The sequence below is a fragment of the Leucoraja erinacea genome, chromosome 5 (genome assembly GCF_028641065.1).
Source record: "Leucoraja erinacea ecotype New England chromosome 5, Leri_hhj_1, whole genome shotgun sequence".
Classification (NCBI taxonomy): Eukaryota; Metazoa; Chordata; class Chondrichthyes; order Rajiformes; family Rajidae; genus Leucoraja; species Leucoraja erinaceus.
In genome coordinates, this window is record NC_073381.1 from 78,670,405 (window position 1) to 78,689,282 (window position 18,878).

Here is an 18,878-nt window from a genome sequence, read left to right on the forward strand (position 1 = left end):
TGGATTAGTGGGAATGGGAAGATAGGGGTTATTGGTTGGCGGGAACAGGCGATATGTTTTACACATGTGTGCCTCTGCCCGCCAGTGTACAGTCTCGATCCTGCTTCATGGAGCTCCTGGCGCGATGGAGCCGGCGAGCAGCTCCTTGACAGGATGTCAACACGTGATAAGGTGACAAGAGCTTCATAAATGTGCTGGCAAGAGTGAGAGAGGTTGAAAGAGAGAGGGAGGGACGGAGAAGGAGCGAGAGCGAGAGAGAAGCCCAGAGAAGGAGCAGGTCTGGCGGGGGAGCTGCGTGTTCCCGAGAGAGAGAGAGAGAGAGGCAGTAAAACGAGAGAGTGTGAGTATGGGACAGAGTGAGGCATGCATGGTACTGGCATCACCTCACTGAGTAAATGGAAATCACATCGACCGAGCCCTCCCTGGGAGCCAGCAGCCGTATTAATCCAATCTCCGATTCCTTTCACTAGAGAAATCTCTTGAAGAGGAGGGAGAAAGAGACAGGACAGAGAGTGCTCAACCCAGCTTAACAAAAGAGACCCCGAGCTCAAAACGCCACCCGAACTGCTACCCAGAGGATAACATTGAAGGTAAGGTAACGTTACGCCTGGATATTTATATAATTTGAAAGATGGTGACAAGTATCGAACGCCTAAGATCGTGATTTTCCAAAGATTTTGCAACACAGTTCCACTCGTTAAGATGTAGTTAAACGCGTTGCACTTTAACGATCTCTTGGTAATGATTAAAATTGAAGTTAAACTGGTGACGGGCTTGATTTGATTTGAACTGCAGGGCTTTCTTTTGTGAATAAATAGCAGTTTCTATTGAACTTTGTCAGCTGGAAATGTAGTTAATTCGCCAAAACCCTTGACCGGGCGAAAAATTGGAAAAGCATTTCATCATTTCAAAAAGGATCCCACATTGGACCCCTCGCACGTTGACTCGCTTTGTGGGCGAATACTCCCTTCGGAGTATGGGGCAGGTGCGAAGAATGCACCACCTTATTTTGTTTCCCCCTTGCCTCCATTACACTGGACGCTTATAATAAACTATTGATTTGGTGCGCGCAACCCTTTGTCCAAGCCGGTTTATAATGGATGGGCACTTGCTGGCCAACTAGTATCAATGGTCATAACCAAAGACTTTTGATCCCATCCAAAGCTCCTCGCATCCCTTCATGTAAAACAAACATGAAAACAGCCCTAAATAAGCGTGTAATGAAGAAAAATATGGAAGAGAAACTTTTGGATGCCATGTCAAAAAGTAACCGCGAGGTCGGAATATAATTAACTTTTAATTTAAAACAAAAAGGACTTCGTGGCTTGAGATATTAAGTGTCAGCCAGGTCTGTGTGGATTATCTCCCAATGTTATGGAGATGGTGAATGTGATTTAAAAAAACACATTTTTTGTTTGTTTACAAAACTATCGCTTTTAACTGAAGGGAAAAAGACGGGATGATGCCACAAGGAAAAACATCTCTCGCGTCTAACAATGGTCCCACTCAATACACCTCGCACCTCAAGCACTCTACACCCAAATGCTCCGTGTCTCGCATCACATAATCTGATCTGAGCTATGTTCATGCAGGCGGTGAATGAGTTGGCGAGGTGCCTATCAGCCCTAATAACACCAGAGCGTGGATGAAATCTCAACAACAACAACAACAAAGACACTCGCACTCCTGGGTGCCTGACAGCAATTAAAAACTAGTAGATGTTGGTTTAATACCTCTCCTGAAAAACATTTCTCGTTTTAACAATGTAATTATATTTCGTTCCCTTGCAAACAAACGTCAGCTCGCCTTTCTTTGGCTGGGTGTCTGACAGCTCCCACGGGTTGATCCTATGTGTTGTCACGGTTTAGTTCTCTGTAGCACTGACTGTCGTGACCCGGCGCGGCCGATCGTAAGTTGAAAGCACACAACGCATCAAACAATGCCAATAGTGATTTACAAGAATGACACCTTCCACCATTGGCAAATCGGAACGGGTCACGAATGATCCAAATATGGTTATTGCGTTGACTGTGTATGCGCACGTACAACTTGTTTAATCAGGCTGATGCCAACTCGTACAGAAAGAAGATCGCTGCTGCCAGTTCCACAACCAACTCTACTTCCATAGATATCCAACGCCCGTTGCTCGTACTTCACAGACGCCGATGAGAGAGATGTGTTCTTCGCTATTCACAGCGATAATATTTCATTGGGGGGGCAGGGGCATGCGGAATTACTGAAAAGCGTGTAATTTAGAGTAGGGTCTTCCACGAAACGCCATGTGAGGAATGAAATCGCTCTTCTACTTCTGCAACTGCCCACACCCACCAATAACATGTTCTTCCGAGCAGCAATCCAAATATTTCGCGTGTAGAAAGGATGCTGGTATGTACCGATAAATGGATACTAAATACCGGAGCAATTCAGAGGGCCAGGCAGCATCTCTGGAGGAAAAAGAATAGATGACTATTCGAGTCGGGACCCTTCTCAGGTCTGAAGAAAGGTCCCGAACGGAAACGTCACCCTTCTTTTTTTTCTGGGTGAAGGAAGCTGATGCTGCCGGGCCGGCTGAGTTACGCCAGCACTTTGTGTCTATAATGTAACTATTTATATGGTTCTGCCCAAAACACCACATGCCAATTGCCACAGCTCTTGTTCTATCTTATTGAAATGCTCCGAATCTCTGAATTAAATTAAGTATCGTTTTGCTTATGTTATTTGAAGGAAGCAGAGCATAACTAAACTAAGAACTCCAAGCCACCTAATCTAGTGCTCACCACAACAAGCAATTTGACATAACAAGTGTAACTTCCAACTGGGATGGTTCATCTGCTGGTGTCTGGAGACACAAGATGAATGGTTACGCACCATGCTGGTAGTTTCAGCCGATCACTAATTAATGTTGGAACTATGTGGAGGCGATGTTTCGGGGAAGGACCCATCTTCAAGCTGATGGAGGAGGGGTGAGAAAGCTCGACAAGAGAGGCTGGCAAGTGACAGGTGGATACTGGTGGGGGAGGTCGTTCAAAGGAGACAAAGGGGTGTCAAATAAGGAAAGAAGAGGAGTGAAATGTAAAAATTGGGAGGGAGGGAGGTATATAGATGGAATGGGACGGGGAGTGAAGAAGGGGGTTAAAGGAAATATCGCACTAGCGGATGAGGGAGGAGTGTATTGAGAGGGGGAGGAGCAAGATGACTGGGGTGATGAGATGGTGGGGAAGATGGGTGCACACATGGGTGGGAGGTACAGGGGAGAGTGAGGGGAGGGGGTATTGCTTGCAGTTGAATAATTCAATATTGATACCATTGGGTTGCAAGCTAACCAAGCACGATATGAGGTACTGTTCTTCCAATATGTATGTGACCTCACTCCGACATTGGAGGAAGCCAAGGATGGTAAGGTTGGTATAGGAGTTCAAAAAGTGAGCAATCAGGAGTTCCAGCAGGCGTTGGTGGTCACCAAGTCAAGGTTTGGTCTCGCTGATGTAGAGGGGACCGCACTGGAAGCAGCAAATGCAATATAAGGTTGGGAGAAATCCTTATGGATCTCACCTGGAAGGGCTGTTGATGTTGCAGTTGGGGTCCCTGTATGGAAGTGAAAGCATAGGGACAGGAAAATGCATAAGGAGGGGGCAGGTTGGGTGGGAAGGGATGAGTGAACCAAAGATTTGCAGAGAGCGAAGTGTCTCTGGAAGCTGCAAGGGATTTGCTCTCACTTTATTGCCAACCTGAATAAGTACTCCAAGAATGAGTAGACTGCATTCCAAAGACGTACAGGTTTGTAGGTTCATTGGCTTGGTGTAAATGTAAAAAACAAAATTGTCCCTGGTGTCTGTGGGGTAGTGTTAATGTGCAGGGATTGCTGGTTGGTGCGGACTTGATGGGCCGAAGGGCCTGTTTCTGCGCTGTATCTCTAAACTAAACTAAAATAAGTAAATTAAACTATGTGTTGTCCTTTGCATGATACGTGAACTATCAGATCTCTCTGGATGTTAACAATGCCAATTTTCCCATGATACCCTGCTCAACATTTACCATTCAGCCAAGATCATTTATACAGATAATATCATTATGTTACATCCTTGTTGCTTCTACAAAGAATGCTCAATAAATTTGCCTGGACTACAGCAATGACATTGCCTACGAAGTATGTTTTTGCTTGCGATTAACATAATGGCACATTGAGATTATGAAATGTCCCATGTAAATTCAACACACTCTCTTATGTGGTCCTTTAATTGGAGATATAATGAAGTGCTTTATTTAGCTAGGATACATGCCTTTGGAGGCAAGATTGCCTCTGAATTCCCAATAATAGGGTACTGAGGGTGAGGTTTTCCAATTGTCTAATTAGTGTGTATCCAAGCACGGGCTCAAATTCAAATTGGTAAATAGGGCACATATGATGCCTACATTACATCTTGCTGTAGTGTGTATTTCCTCCTATCTTGTTTCTGCTCCCTCCAAACTTGCATACATCTCCAGTTTCATCTTCCTCTTAAATCTTCTCCAACTTCTTACGGTATTTTCTTGGTTAAGTATTTCTTTACCCATCCGTCCCACTCTCGTTCCATTGCACTTAAAACACTTCACATTTAATTTGTCTTCCTTTAACGTGATCACCAACTTAATTATCGGGTTAATTATGCCACATTCTCATCTCCATTTACTTCTCATAATAATCCTCCTGTTTCAGTCCTGTCTTCCCATTCTAGCTCCTTGGTCATTTCTCGCGCCTTGCTGAATGTATGCTTCCAAATCACCCATTTCTTTCCACTCTGCCGTGTTCTGTCCGTTGAATTTCACAACAGCTCCACACTTTGTGCTGTTTTACTGCACTAACAGCCGCTAATTAAATGCAAGTTCTGTTGTGGTTTGCAAAATGTTCTCTTTCTCTAACATCATTTCAGCTCACTGAAGCTTTGTTCACTCCTCCTCTTCGTGAACTGTTTGGTCTAATATTGCATGGAGATCCCCATTTCAACTGTTGCACAAGTGACATATTGAGAAACACTGATTCATCTCCTCCTCCTATTTTCCTGGGTTCTCGTCTTCCTTCGCATACCCCCACGTCTTCTATTTCTTCTGACGTCAGGATGGATCCTCCCTTGTTAATTACTCCTTAACATAACATGAACTGATTCCTTTACTTCCTGCCTGTCCTCTTATACTTGCAACAAGTTAGTAGCCATTCTAAAACCACTGAACCCTTCCTCCATTGACTACCTATTTGCCCATCATATCCACACTTAACATGCAAGCTTCTCTCTGACCTTCCCCACCAGTCAACTCATTCTTTTCCAAAAACGAGAAATGCTGGAAAAATTCATGTATTTTCCAGCAAGCTTTTTACAGGTCACATTCTCATTGCATTTATAAAGCACTTTGACATTGAATGGGAGTTTAACTATAAAAAAAATATCAAACCATTGTTAGACTAATATCCATTGAAGGCTGGTGAGGGCATTGGTGACAGGCAAAAGGGATGAAGGAACACACACAGATGTGCTTATGTTTATGAAATGTCTATCGTTGACAATGCCGTCTCCAACCATTTCCCTTTCGTTCACTGTCCAAACCCCCCCATAAGCACATTCTATTCACAAGATCAATGCAGAGGAGCAAAATTAGACCATTCAGCCCATCGAGTCTGTTCTACCATTCAATCAGGACCAATCTATTTTTGCCTTCTCCCTGCAACCTTTGATGGCTTTACTATTAATCCCTGCTTTAAAGTTGCCTAATGACTTGTCCTCCGCTCCTCAGATTTAACACTTTTGATATGATGCATGGCCTTTCACTGGACTGTGGATCATCCTGCTTTGCCATTTCTTTCGTAACTCTGATCCTACCCGTTGAAATCTCTATTCAGATCCCTTTGCTTTTGTCCAACCCTTCTTTAAGGTCATAAGGAATAGGAGTAGAATTAGGCCATTCAGCCCATCATAACCCATTCAGCTTTAAAAACCTTTCCCAGATGTTTTCATTGTTGTTTGCCTTCAGTGTCCCTGCTCGATCTCACTGCTCTTTCCATTCCCAATACAGGGTGTCTGCCAAAAGCATTTGCTTCTTATTGAGATCATTTTGAGACATTTTCCATGTGAGAGGAGGTTAAAGTCAAACAGCACAGAAGGAGACACCAGAAACTGTGGGTGCAAGAATCTTGAGCATAACATAAGGTACTGGAGAACTTCAATGGACAAGGAAGCATCTGGGGAGGGAATGGACAGGCAACAGGTGGTGAATTTCATTCATGAGATGAGGGTTTTGTGAATCCCATGAGTATGCTAGGAATGAAGGAAGTGTATCCACAAAGAATGGAAGAGGTGACACCAGTGGCACTTAAGCACTGGTTCCTGGTAGCCGTGGGTGGCTTCAACTATAGACTCAGGCAGTCCACAAATTCCTGAGTGTCATAGACTCATAGAGTTATGCAGCAGGGAAACAGGCCATTCGTCCCAACTTGCCCACGCCTTCCAAGATGCCCCATCTACACTAGTCACACCTGCCCGCGTTTGGCCCACATCCTTCGAAATCATTTCTACCCATAGCGTCAGTGCTCTGAATGAGAGGGCGAAAAGTGGGAAGCTTTAAAAAGGCAACTCTGCTAAAGATGATAAAAGTGATCAGCAAGGGAAGTGGGATTTGAGGAAGTTTTGAGGTGGAACACACACTCATATGGAGCAAAACTGAATCAGGTTGAAGTAGTATATCAGATGCCAACCTACAGTATGTTGGTGGCAGAGGAACTGTTATTTTTAATGGCATAGAACACAGAAACATAGAAAATAGGTGCAGGAGTAGGCCATTCGGCCCTTCGAGCCAGCACCGCCATTCAATATGATCATGGCTGATCATCCAAAATCAGTACCCCGTTCCTGCTTTTTCCCCATACCCCTTGATTCCTTTAGCCCTAAGAGTTAAATCGAACTTAAAGGTAGCGGAGTCAAGGGATATGCGGAGAAGGCAGGAATGGGGTACTGATTGTGGATGATCAGCCATGATCACAGTGAATGGCGGTGCTGGCTCAAAGGGCCAAATGGCCTACTCCTGCACCTATTGTCTATTGTCTATTGTCGATTAACTCTCTCTTGAAAACATCCAGTGAATTGGCATCCACTGCCTTCTGTGGCAGAGAATTCCACAGATGTACAACTCTCTGGGTGAAGAAGTTTTTCCTCATCTCAGTCCAAAATAGCCTATCCCTTATTCTTAAACTGTGACCCCTGGTTCGGGACTCCCCTAAAATTAATATATATAAGATGGGGGTTTGGGGATTGAACAAAAACAATGGACAGGCAACATTTCAGGTCAGGAACCTTCTTCAGACCAGTCAGACTAAAGAAAGGCTGCCGGCCCAAAACATTGCTTGTCCATACTCTCCCCAGACACTGAGCTCCTCGAGCACTTTGTGTTTAACACAGAAGGGGGGCTTTTGCCTTATTTGCCTGAAAGGCTGTGTTAGAGAATTATCCAATTAATTCCACCTCATTGCTTGTTCCCCAGTCTTGCAAATGTTTCCTCATTAAACATTTATCCAATTCTGTTCCAAAAGTTATTTTGCATATGTCATTATAGGCCAATGCATACCATTTCATGACAACCCACTACATTGAAAGAAACCTCCTCATCTCTCCCCCATCAACACATTATTTTGCAAATTATACTCCATTTCTTTACACTGGTTACTAACTCACAAAGCAGGCTCTCCATCAAAATCACTCATAATATTGAGAAATGTCTATTAAATCTCTGCATCTCCACAGTAAAGAGGACAATCCAGCTATTTTGGTCTCGTCACAATCCGAGGTTCCTCATTGCTCGTTCAAACGTGTTAAATCTCCTAATTATTTCCAGGGCATTGACGTCCTTCCTCAAGTATGTCACTCTAAATCAGATACAATACTCCAACAGATGCTACCAGTGTGTGTAAAAAGTATTGACAGCTAGTCCTGATCATGTTTTGCCCTTCTGCTAAATGGCTAATATATAGATAATAGATTTGCATCATTATTATTTAATGTTTTGTGCTAAATGTCAGAAGCTATGTCTGTCAAAGATCATGTGTAGGAAGGAACTGCAGATGCTGGTTTAAATTGAAGCTGGACACAAAATGCTGGAGTAACTCAGCGGGACAGGCAGCATCTCTGGGAAGAAGGAATGGGTGACATTTCGGGTCGAGACCATCTTCAGTCAGATGTTGCCTGTCCCACTGAGTTACTCCAGCATTTTGTGTCTACCTTCTGTCAGAAATGATATGTTACGAGAAATTGATCCTCAAATACAAAAATAGATTTCATTGAATTTTGAAAGTGGAAGTGCATTGTTGTTGCTATGTATAGCATGTAGGCAATAGATTATTCAGAAGTCTCCAATGCTCAGCATATCTCTTTTAATGAGGTGACATAATTCAAGGAAGACATTTAAAGCGGCACAGTGGTGCAGCGGTAGAGTTGCTGCCATACAGTGCCACAGACCTGGGTTCCATCCTGACCTTGGGTGCGATCGGTATGGAGTTTGTATGTTCTCCCTGTGACCGCGTGCATTTTCCTCCAGGTTCTCTGGTTTCCTCCTACATTAAAAAGATATACAGGTTTGTAGGTTAATTGGCCTTGGTAAAAAGTATAAATTGCCCATAGTGTGTAGGATAGTGCAAGTGTACGGGGCTATTGCTGGTCGGCACAGACTCAGTGGGCTGAAGGGCCTGTTTCCGCGCTGTATCTCTAAAGTCTAGAACATTTCCATTAAAGTCTAGTGTAACTAATTTAAGTAGTACTTTTTTTAATGTTCCCTTTATCACATAAATACACTCAGAAATCTAGTTTCCATGTCCTTTTGTGGGTGTCCTCTGCAACTTAATGAACCTTGTTCATTACCCTTTTACATACTTTTCTCTTTGCTGCCTGGTTCTTTTTCTTGCACTTGCATACTTACATCTCATGCTTCTCCAGTTTCCTCAGTTCTTTTAGGTCACCGTTATGAGATTCCCTCGCCATAGCTACTGAATGACTGCTGAACATTTTCCGTATCTTCAGTGCCTAGTTTAGATTTCCAACATTGACTGCAGTCTGCTTGTGTTAACGGTGGTCTTATCTGCCTAACAATAATGTTACAATTCAGTCTTATGCAATGATACACAGTAAAAACTATTTGCAGCTTTAAAGCTTGAATTTTTCTTAAATTTCCAGACAAACATAGGGTTTAACTGCAGATTTAAAACTGCATGGTGGAATAGTGCCTTACTGCGCTAGCGACCCAGGTTTGATCCTGACTACGGGTACTGTCTGCATGGTGTTTGTACGTTCTCTGCGTGACCTGCGTGGGTTTTCTTCGAGCTCTTCGCTTTCCTCCCGCACTCCGAAGGCATACAGGTTTGTAAGTTAATTAGCTTGGTGTAAATGTAAAATTGTCCCTAGTGTGTGTAAGGTAGTGTAAATGTGTGGGGATCGCTGGTCAGCATGGTCTCGGTCAGCTGAAGGGGCCTGTTTTCGCACTGTAACTGTAAACTAAACTAAACTAACTTGCATTGATCTATCATAGGGCTCAGGAGCCAAGTGGCTGCAGCTCCCTCTGAGGGCATCATTTAGGAACATGAATGTCGTACACAATGATCATCACAGTGTATCTGGTACAGCCTCCAGGAGGCTGCACAGCTCACAGTGCATCATTCAAATGAGATCTCTATTAGTTGAAAGTCACGACACATGCAGCCTGTGACACGCGGCTTGTAAGAACAAACTGTTATACATCAGAGTCAAAAAACAAACTGCAGGAGTTCCTCCGGCAGTTTGTTTTCCACTCCAGATTTCAGTATGTGCAGTCTCTCTTGTGTTTGCATTGGAATCTCAGGGTTCAAGTGTGAATGTGCTCCTATACATCAACGAGACCAAACGCAGACAGGGCGATCGTTTCGCTGAACACGCCCGCTCAGTCCGCCTTGGCCTACCCGATCTCCCGGGTGCCAAACACTTTAACTCCACTTCCCATTCCCACACTGATCTTTCTGTCCTGGGCCACTGTCACTGCCAAATGCAAATTGGAGGAACAGCACCTCATATTTTGCTTGGGTAGCTTACAATCCAGCGGTATGAAAATTGATTTCTCTCATTTCAAGTAACCCTTGCATTCTCTTTCTCTCTATTAGTCCCCCACACTAGATGGCTAATGCCGCTGTCCCACTTAGGAAACCTGAAGGGAAATCTCTGGGGACCTTGCGCCCCACCCAAGATTTCCGTGCGGTTCCTGGAGGTTTTTGTCAATCTCCCTAATGGTCGAAAGTGGTTTCCGCTTCTTCTATGTTCCAGCTATTATTTCAAAAAATTCAAAACTGGTCGCGACTAAAAATAGGTTGCCTTTTTTAAAATCGGTAATTTTTTAGTTGAAGCCGGTTGCGATGCTAGTTAAAGGTGGTTGCAGGAGGTTGCAGGTGGTTGCCGGAGGTTGCAGGTGGTTGCCGGAGGTTGCAGGTAGTGAGAGGTAAGACCTCCCAATGCCTGCAACCTCCGGCAACCACCTTCAACTTGCTTTATCGTGCACTAAACATTATTCACGTTATTCCCTTTATCGTTTATCTGTACACTGTGGATGACTCGATTGTAATCATGTACTGGCTTTCCACTGACTGGTCAGTATGCAACAAAAACTTTTCACTGCCCCTTGGTACACTGATGATAAACTAAACTAAACTAAACTAAACTAAACTAAGCTAAACTCAAAGAAGGGTCTCGACCCAAAAAGTCACCTATTTCTTTTTCGTGAGGAATAACCTTTTCACCTAGAGAGTTGTGATTCAGTGGAATTCTCTGCCACGAGAGAGTTAAATAAATCAAGGGATATGTGGAAAAAGCCGGAACGGGGTACTAATTTTGTATGTGGACAAAAATGCTGGAGAAACTGAGCGGGTGAGGCACCATCTATGGAGGGAAGGAAATAGGCAACGTTTCGGGTCAAAACCCTTATTCAGTCTGAAGAATGGTTTCAACCCGAAACATTGCCTATTTCCTTAGCTCCATAGATGCTGCCTCATCTGCTGAGTTTCTCCAACATTTTTGTCTATCTTCGATTTTCCAGCATCTGCAGTTCCTTCTTAAACATACTAATTTTGTATGATTAGCCATGATCATATTGAATGATGGTGCTGGCTCGAAGGGACAAATGGCCTACTCCTATGCCTATTTTCTATGTTTCCAGAGATGCTCCCTGACCCGCTGAGTTACTCCAGCATTTTGTGTCTATCTTCAATGTACTTTAGGTAATTATCAGCTGCACATTGAGTGACACTGGAGGAATCTTGGCGAGCGCTCTGACAATGAATGCATATGTCTTCTGTTACACAATATGGTGCTGCATTTGTACTGCAGACAAATCATCAGTTTGCCCCTCTCCCTCCCCTAATGAAGGGCGACCTCTAGTGATGGCAGCACAAGCATAGTTGCAAAACAGCAAGCAGCAGATTCAATTTGCACAGGATGCAGATATTGATGGTTCCTGTCTATGCTCTGGATTACACATTAGGCAAAATTGCCTATGTCCCTAAGGCACATAAGTAGTATTGTATTTTACAGAATTAATTTTATTATTAGAACGGTTTACGTTTCTAACTGAGATTTTACATTTACATTGTCTTCCAAGATGCCGCATAGTTTTCTTATTTGGTTAATGTAGGTTCTTTCTTTTTTCTGGTAATATTTGGAATGAGTTACAGTTACGTACTTGGATTATGAGTTTGCCTTTGGTTTAGTTTAGTTTTGAGATACAGCGTGAAAGAAGACCCTTCACCCCACCGAGTCCACGCCAACCAGCAACCACCCCGTACATTAGTTTCCCCTACACATAAGGGACAATTTACAGAAGCCGATGAATCTACTAACATGCACGTCTTTACAATGTGGGAGGAAACCGGAGCACCCAGAGAAAACCCACGCAGTCACAGGAAGAGCGTACAAACTCTGTACAGACGGCACCCATGGTCAGGATCAAACCTGGGTCTCTAGTGTGGTAAGGCAGCAACTCTAACCGCTGCACCACTGTGCCACCCCTTTGAATGTAGAAAGGATCACCACACTCTCTAATGCAGAACCAACACTTCATCCTCTGTTATATAAACCATCTTGCCAGTAACCATGCTCTTGCAGTACAATAGAAGACAAAACTCCACCCAACCAGTGGAAAACTTGCTCAGGTATGTCTGATACACAAAATACGAAGGCAGTCTGGATAAACACCAGTTTCTCAAGGGCGTTTAGTAAGGGGCAATAAATCAAGGCCTTACTAATATTCCTATGTCTTTCATAATGAGCACAGAAAAACGCACATCATTAACTTTTGCTTGACAACAGCTCATCAGATGAGCTGGAACACATAGATTTTTATTGCTGATCTGATCAATGTTTTTTGCTGTCTGTTTTGCTGTCTCTCTCTTCATTCCTTACCATGTATAGTACACCATGTACATTACAGCATGCCACTCCCGCCATTCCCATTTTCAGCTCACACTGTCTACCCTGGCTAATGAGGAAGGGAAACTGACTGTTAACAGCATAATCAATATTGTTCTTTAAGAACATAAGTGCATAAGCAGCAGAAGCAGGAGTTGACTATTTAGTTCCTCCAGCCTGCTCCACCATTCAATAACATTATGATTTATTTTAACGTCGATCGTCTGTATTATCCAGGGATCCTTTAATTCCCTTAATATCCAAAAAGCTAACAATTGGTCTTTAAAATGTGCCGCCTCCAGAGCCTTCATAGTAGATAATTCTGTTGACTCTTTACCTCTCTGGTGGGGAAAAAAATATCTCAATCCTTAATGGATGCCCCTTCACTCTGAAACATAATCCCTGTAACTATCTTGTTAAAATCCTGTGAGAATTGTATATGTTTCAATGAGATCACCTCTCATTCTTCCAATCTTACAGGCCTGGTTTATCTATTTTGTCCACGCGGCAAAATATATCCCAGAAATCAAGTTAGTGAATAAAAAATAAAGACACAGAATGCTGGAGTAACGCAGCGGGTCAGGCAGCATCTCGGGGAAGATGGATAGGTGACGTTTCGGGTCAGGACCCTTCTTCAGACTGATCTTTGTTGCACTCTCCCGGTTATTGGGTGGACCTTTATAGTTTAAATGATCAGACGTACACATAACATTGCAAGTGGGATATGACAAGGACTCGGGTTAATTGTCTCTTCCATATACAGTGGAATTACATTTGCCAACTTCCAGAATCTTGCTGCAAGAGCGGTTTATAGTAACTGAGTCTGGGAGTTTCTTCCTGCCATATGGAAATGTAGATTATTTATTACTTTAATCCTCCTGTTGACTACACATGGAAGCCCATTAGAAATAGACCAGAGGCCATATGGTGCTTATATAATTCTGTATGTAGAATACTTTCCCAGTCACAGGCCATTTCCTTCATTCCTTTGTCTGGATTATTTTCTTGAAGATATTCAACGCCTGGCAGGAAGGCGCTGCCAGGAGCGGTGGAGAAAGCAGATACAGGAGTGGCATTTAGGAGGGTTTTACATCGGCACATGAAAACCTAGGAAATGAAGAGATATAAATCGCATGCAAGCTGAAGAGATTGGTTTAATTAGCATCATGTTCAACACAGACGTCATGGGCTGAAGTGTCTGTTCCTCAGCAGTATTGTTCTGTGTTCTAACTGGGCCAATGATCCATGAAATAGCAGATGGAGTTGAATTCAGCATAGCATCTTTGCTAAGAGAAAACAGGGCAGGACTTAAATAGCAAATGGTGCGGCCCTGGGGATTCATAGGGTCATACAGCAAGGAAACACTATAGTCCCTTGTCCATTCCGACCAAGATACCCATCCACTTTCCAATCCACGTGCCTGTGCAAACATCTTTTAATTGTTGTGATAGTGCCTGCCTCAACTACCTCCTCAGGCAGCTTGGTCCATATACTGTTGTAGAGGTGCACATTTATAATTGCATGAAGGTGGCAGGCTGGTGAAGGAGGTTTCGGGCACACTTGTCTTCATTGGTCTGACTATTGAGTACAACGGTTGGGACACAAGGAACTGCAGATGCTGGCATCTTGATAAAACACAAAAATGCTCAAGTAACTCAATAGGTCAGATGGCTAAGATAGACACAAAGTGTTGGAGTAACTCAGTGGGACGAGCAGCATCTCTGGAGAAAAAGGATGGGTGATGTTTCGGGTCGGGACCCTTCTTCAGACTGCAAGTAGAGGGCGGCGGGGGGGGGGGGGGGGGGGGGGGGGGGAGTGTGCGAGGCCAGAGAAGACCAGGACCAATCAGGCTGACAACAAGTGACCTCAGGCAGGGTGGAGCCCTGGTAGAACCATTGCTGGCTAGAGAAGGTGTGATCTCAAGAAGGATACAATCTAGACCTGGTTCAAAGACTAGGGTAGAGGAAGGGAGCAAGGTGGGAGAGGAGAGGACATCTATGCAGGGGATGGACAGGCAACATTTTGGGTTGAGATCCTTCTTCAGACCGAAGAGAACTGGGACAAAGTCTGGGACAAAGTCCTGACCCGAAACGTCACCTATCCATGTTCCCCAGAGATGCTGCCTGACTCTCTGAGTTACTCCGGCACTTTGAGTCTTTTAAAAAAATGTATTAACTTGATTTCTGGGATCTTTTATGCTGTGTGGAGAAAATAGACAGTGAGGGGTGGATGGGTGGACAAGGACTGGAGAAGAAAAGTGTCCAATAAGAAGAGGAGAGGAGTGAAATGTAAAACCAGAGGGATGGATTTAGGTGGAAACATAGAAACATAGAAAATAGGTGCAGCAGTAGGCCATCCGACCCTTCGAGCCAGCACCGCCATTCAATATGATCTTGGCTGATCATCCACAATCAGTACCCCGTTCCTGCTTTCTCCCCAAATCCCTTGATTCTGTTAGCCCTAAGAGCTCTATCTAACTCTCTCTTGAATACATCCAGTGAATTGGCCTCCACTGCCTTCTGTGTCAGAGAATTCCACAGATTCACAACTCTCTGGGTGAAAAGGTTTTTCCTTATCTAAGTCCTAAATGGCCTCCCCCTTATTCTTAAACTGTGACCCCTAGTTCTGGATTCCCCCAACATCGGGAACATTTTTCCTGCATCTAACCTGTCCAATCCCTTAAGAATTCTATTTGGAACAAGGAGGAAATGGGGACGGGTGACCGATAGTGGAAGAAATGGTTGCGCACAGGCAAGAGAGGAAGAAAGTGTTACTTAAAAATGGAGAATTCAATGCTCATTGTGAGTAATTTTGGGCCAAATAGCCCAGGAAGGATGTTGGAGAGGGATCAGAGGAAGTTTACAAGAATGATCCCAGGAATAATCAGGTTAACATATGATGACTGGGCCTCTACTCGTTGGAGTTTATAAGGATGAGGGGACACCTCATTGAAACTTACCGAATAGTGAAAGGCCTGGATAGAGTGGATGTGGAGAGGATGTTTCCACTAGTGGGAGAGTCCATAGCCTCAGAATAAAAGGACATACTTTTGGAAAGGGGATGAGGAGGAATTTATTTAGGCAGAGGGTGGTGAATCTGTGGAATTTTACGTCGGAGTCACGTGAGTGACTACGTGAAGACCCCGCCAGCACGCGTGCGCGACATTGCGTCTCACGCAGTGCAACAGCGACGGGCGGGGGTGGAGCGCTCCCGCGGGGAAAAATTCCAACAAGCCATGGGTAAACAGCGGTTTCAGGACCGCAGGCTGTGAGGAACTAGGAAGGTTCGGCAGCCGACAGCCGGGTACGACCGGCGCAGGCTGAGCCCAGCACCGCGAGCTGTATACCTGGAAACAACACAGCGGGCTGCAGGCAGGCAGGAGTCGGTACGGCCGATAGACTCAGGGAGTCCGGCCAGAAGGACGCATTGCCTAAGGGCAGTGAAAGAGACCGTTGGCGTGGTTACTAAGGTCCACTTACCGACTCCAAGCTGAATCCAGCGCCATGAGTCGTACAGCTCAAAGCAGCGCAGTAGGCTGGAGGCAAAGCACAGCAGGATTCAGCCCGGCCGATCATACTCATCTGAGCCCGGCCGAAGAGGCGCGCTGCCCGAGTGCAGCAGAGGTCCGCCCGTGACTTGCTCCGGGAGATGGAGCAAGCTCACTATGGGAGTCTTCACACTCCCACAACAGCGCCTTATCGAGGGCTGTAAAACAATGCATCTCCCTCGATAGAGGAATGCATTGTGGATCAGGGCTGGGCTGGTCCAGAAGAAGGGAACGTGGCTGAAGAAAACGGCAGTGTGCAGGGGGTGCCTAAGGTGCTACTGGGAGTGATCACCAAAATTACGGATCAACGAAAAGTACCATTACAAACCAGGCTGGCGGCCGGCATCGACAATCTGTACTTCCATCTTCTGCAGGAACAGGCAACAAAATTACGCAGAAGTATAGGCCTCCTGTGAACTTTACTTCGTTTTAAAAATGCCTGCAGCAAACAATGCGATCTGGGGGTTCAGTGGGACTGGCACAAAAACCCAGGAGGTCAAACTACAGAAGATTTCAAAACTTCTGACAGCGGGCATATCATTGGTTGCTCGCCCAGATGATTGTACAGAGAAAAGCTCGACGAAGAGATTAAAGCCGTCGGGCTCATAACAGCATCATCAGCAACGACAGCACCCCTATGCATCCACCATCAGGTATCAACACCAGGATGCTGGTGAAAGCATGAAGGCCGCGCAGCACCACGAAGATCCTTTTAGGCCAAGGCCCAGAGCGACCCTCATGGAAAACGTGCCAACCCCGCACTCTGGCGCCTCTTCTGCAGAAGAGGCAGAAATTGAAGAAAGGGACGTACCACCGGCAACCAGGTAAGTAGGTGGATCTGGTTCCTTCCAGAACACAAAGGTGTATGACCTGTACTAACAGGGGGAATATTACACTTGTTTTGGGAGACATGGAGGGATCATTGACGATACCTAAAATTTAACTGGATGGGGCAACTATGGCAGGGCATAGCATTGCCTAATGGGCTAACTTCAGCCCCAAGACTTTTCACCAAGATATTAAAAAGGGCCTTGGCAATATTAGAAACAAAAACATATTGTCATTGCATATCTTGATGATATATCATTTGTGGGGAAAAACCCTGGATCTAGCTAAATCAGCAGTTTTAGCTACCAAACATAGGGTGAAACTCTGGGGTCATCTCCATCCAGATAAATCTAAGTCGACGGCATCCACAACTGGACTTTCTGGGATTTACAATTAACGTTGTCCATATGTCTGTAACATTGGCAAAGAGTAAGGCAGGCTTGGATAAACCTACAAAATAATTAATTACTAAAAACACTGGTGTTGGGTGCATTTTATGGGCTAAAAGCCTACCGCTAACAATGCACCATCTGCATGTCCACCCACGAATTGATAATATCACAGTGGTGGCATATATTAATCATATGGGAGAAAGGATCGATACCATGTGTCAATCTGGCCAATATATTTGGCTATGGTGTGTTAACATACATATTTGGCTATCAGCAAACTTACCTACCAAGTAAGCTCAATACTGAGCCACACACCAGGTCATGAAAATTCAATGACAGCATCGAATGGCTGTTGGACCACAAAAAAGTTGCTGATATTACGAAAAGAGGGACACCAGAGATCGATCCATTTGCATCTAGACCCAATCACCAGTTACCAACATATGCCGCTTGTGAACCACACTTGGGGCAGCAGCAATGGACGTTACTCACTGAATGGGGAATAATTGTTTACAATGTTTTTCCCTCCTGCCTCATCAGTCGGATCCTAAGCAAAAACACATATGGAATCAACATCAAGTGTCTTGAAAGTACCTGATTGGCCTACACAGCCATGGATCCCTGTGGTCTCAGACATAGTCTCTGAACCATAGTCCACCATGCTAGATCAGGGCTGGCGGACAGGACCATGAGCATGATCACGGCAGCCTATCAAGAATCAACAAGGGCTGGTGTAGCGTATAATACAGCTACAACCACCAACGTCCTGGGAATTCCTATCCAGCCTTCATGTAGATGAAGGACTGAGCTGCAGTACTATAATTATGCAGGAGTGCCCTGTCAGCTTGCTGGTGGCAGGCGCCACGACAACTCTCCATGGGGTCTCACCCTCTAGTTGTCAAACTTATGAGGATTATTTTTAACACCAACCCTCCTAGAGGGAAGTACTCCCTGATCTGGGACGTCAGTGTTGTACTAACATTGCTAGGGGCACCAGCAATGTCCCTGTCCCTGGGGGGGACTGCCATTTAAAAACAGTATGTTGATAGTACTGGTCTCAGCTCTAGGGGTCCAGTTTCTACATAAACTGAGACTGGGATAAATTATGGCATCTCCAGAAAAGATAGCTTCGCATATTAGAGCTTGTTAAACAAGATAGACCATGATCATCAGGACAAAATTTGGAATTCCAGATATACCCAACTGACACCCGGCTATGTGTAATGACACACCTTCTATTATACCTTAAAACTACTAAAACTTAAGAGGAAGTAAATTAGCACTATGGGCAGCCACAAACAGCCTAATGGCCGGGTATCAGCACTAACCATCGCTAGATGGCTCAGACAGGCTTGGGAGCTGCTGAGGTGGATACTGACATCTTAAGTTTCTATCCACAAGGACAACAGCAACACCGGCAGCTAGAGACAAGGAAGTGCCTATGGACCATATCCTGGCTACAGCAGGATGGTCAAGAGAAAGACGTTCCAATTCTTTATAATACGCCAAAAACCAAACCTGCGGTATTGCAGAATCAAGTTTGAATTCTGCAATATATTTAGCCCTAGGGAGGATTATTTTGTTAAAATAAATTGTTATTGCCTGAATTGGATGCATGTCTGAATACAATAACATACTTCCTCCCTTGAATGACTTCGGCAGTGAGTGAAGCAT

At 44.5% G+C, this 18,878-nt stretch overlaps 1 protein-coding gene across 1 annotated transcript in view; it reads left to right on the top strand.

Annotated features, from left to right (window-relative positions):
• The first annotated feature begins 219 nt into the window (after window positions 1–219).
• The window catches only part of cnr1 (cannabinoid receptor 1), a 38,849-nt gene continuing 20,190 nt past the window's right edge, over window positions 220–18,878 (top strand). The window contains exons 1-2 of the mRNA XM_055636041.1: window positions 220–340; window positions 471–590. The gene's annotated coding sequence lies outside the window, so the exon portion shown is untranslated. The remainder of the gene's footprint in view (window positions 341–470; window positions 591–18,878) is intronic.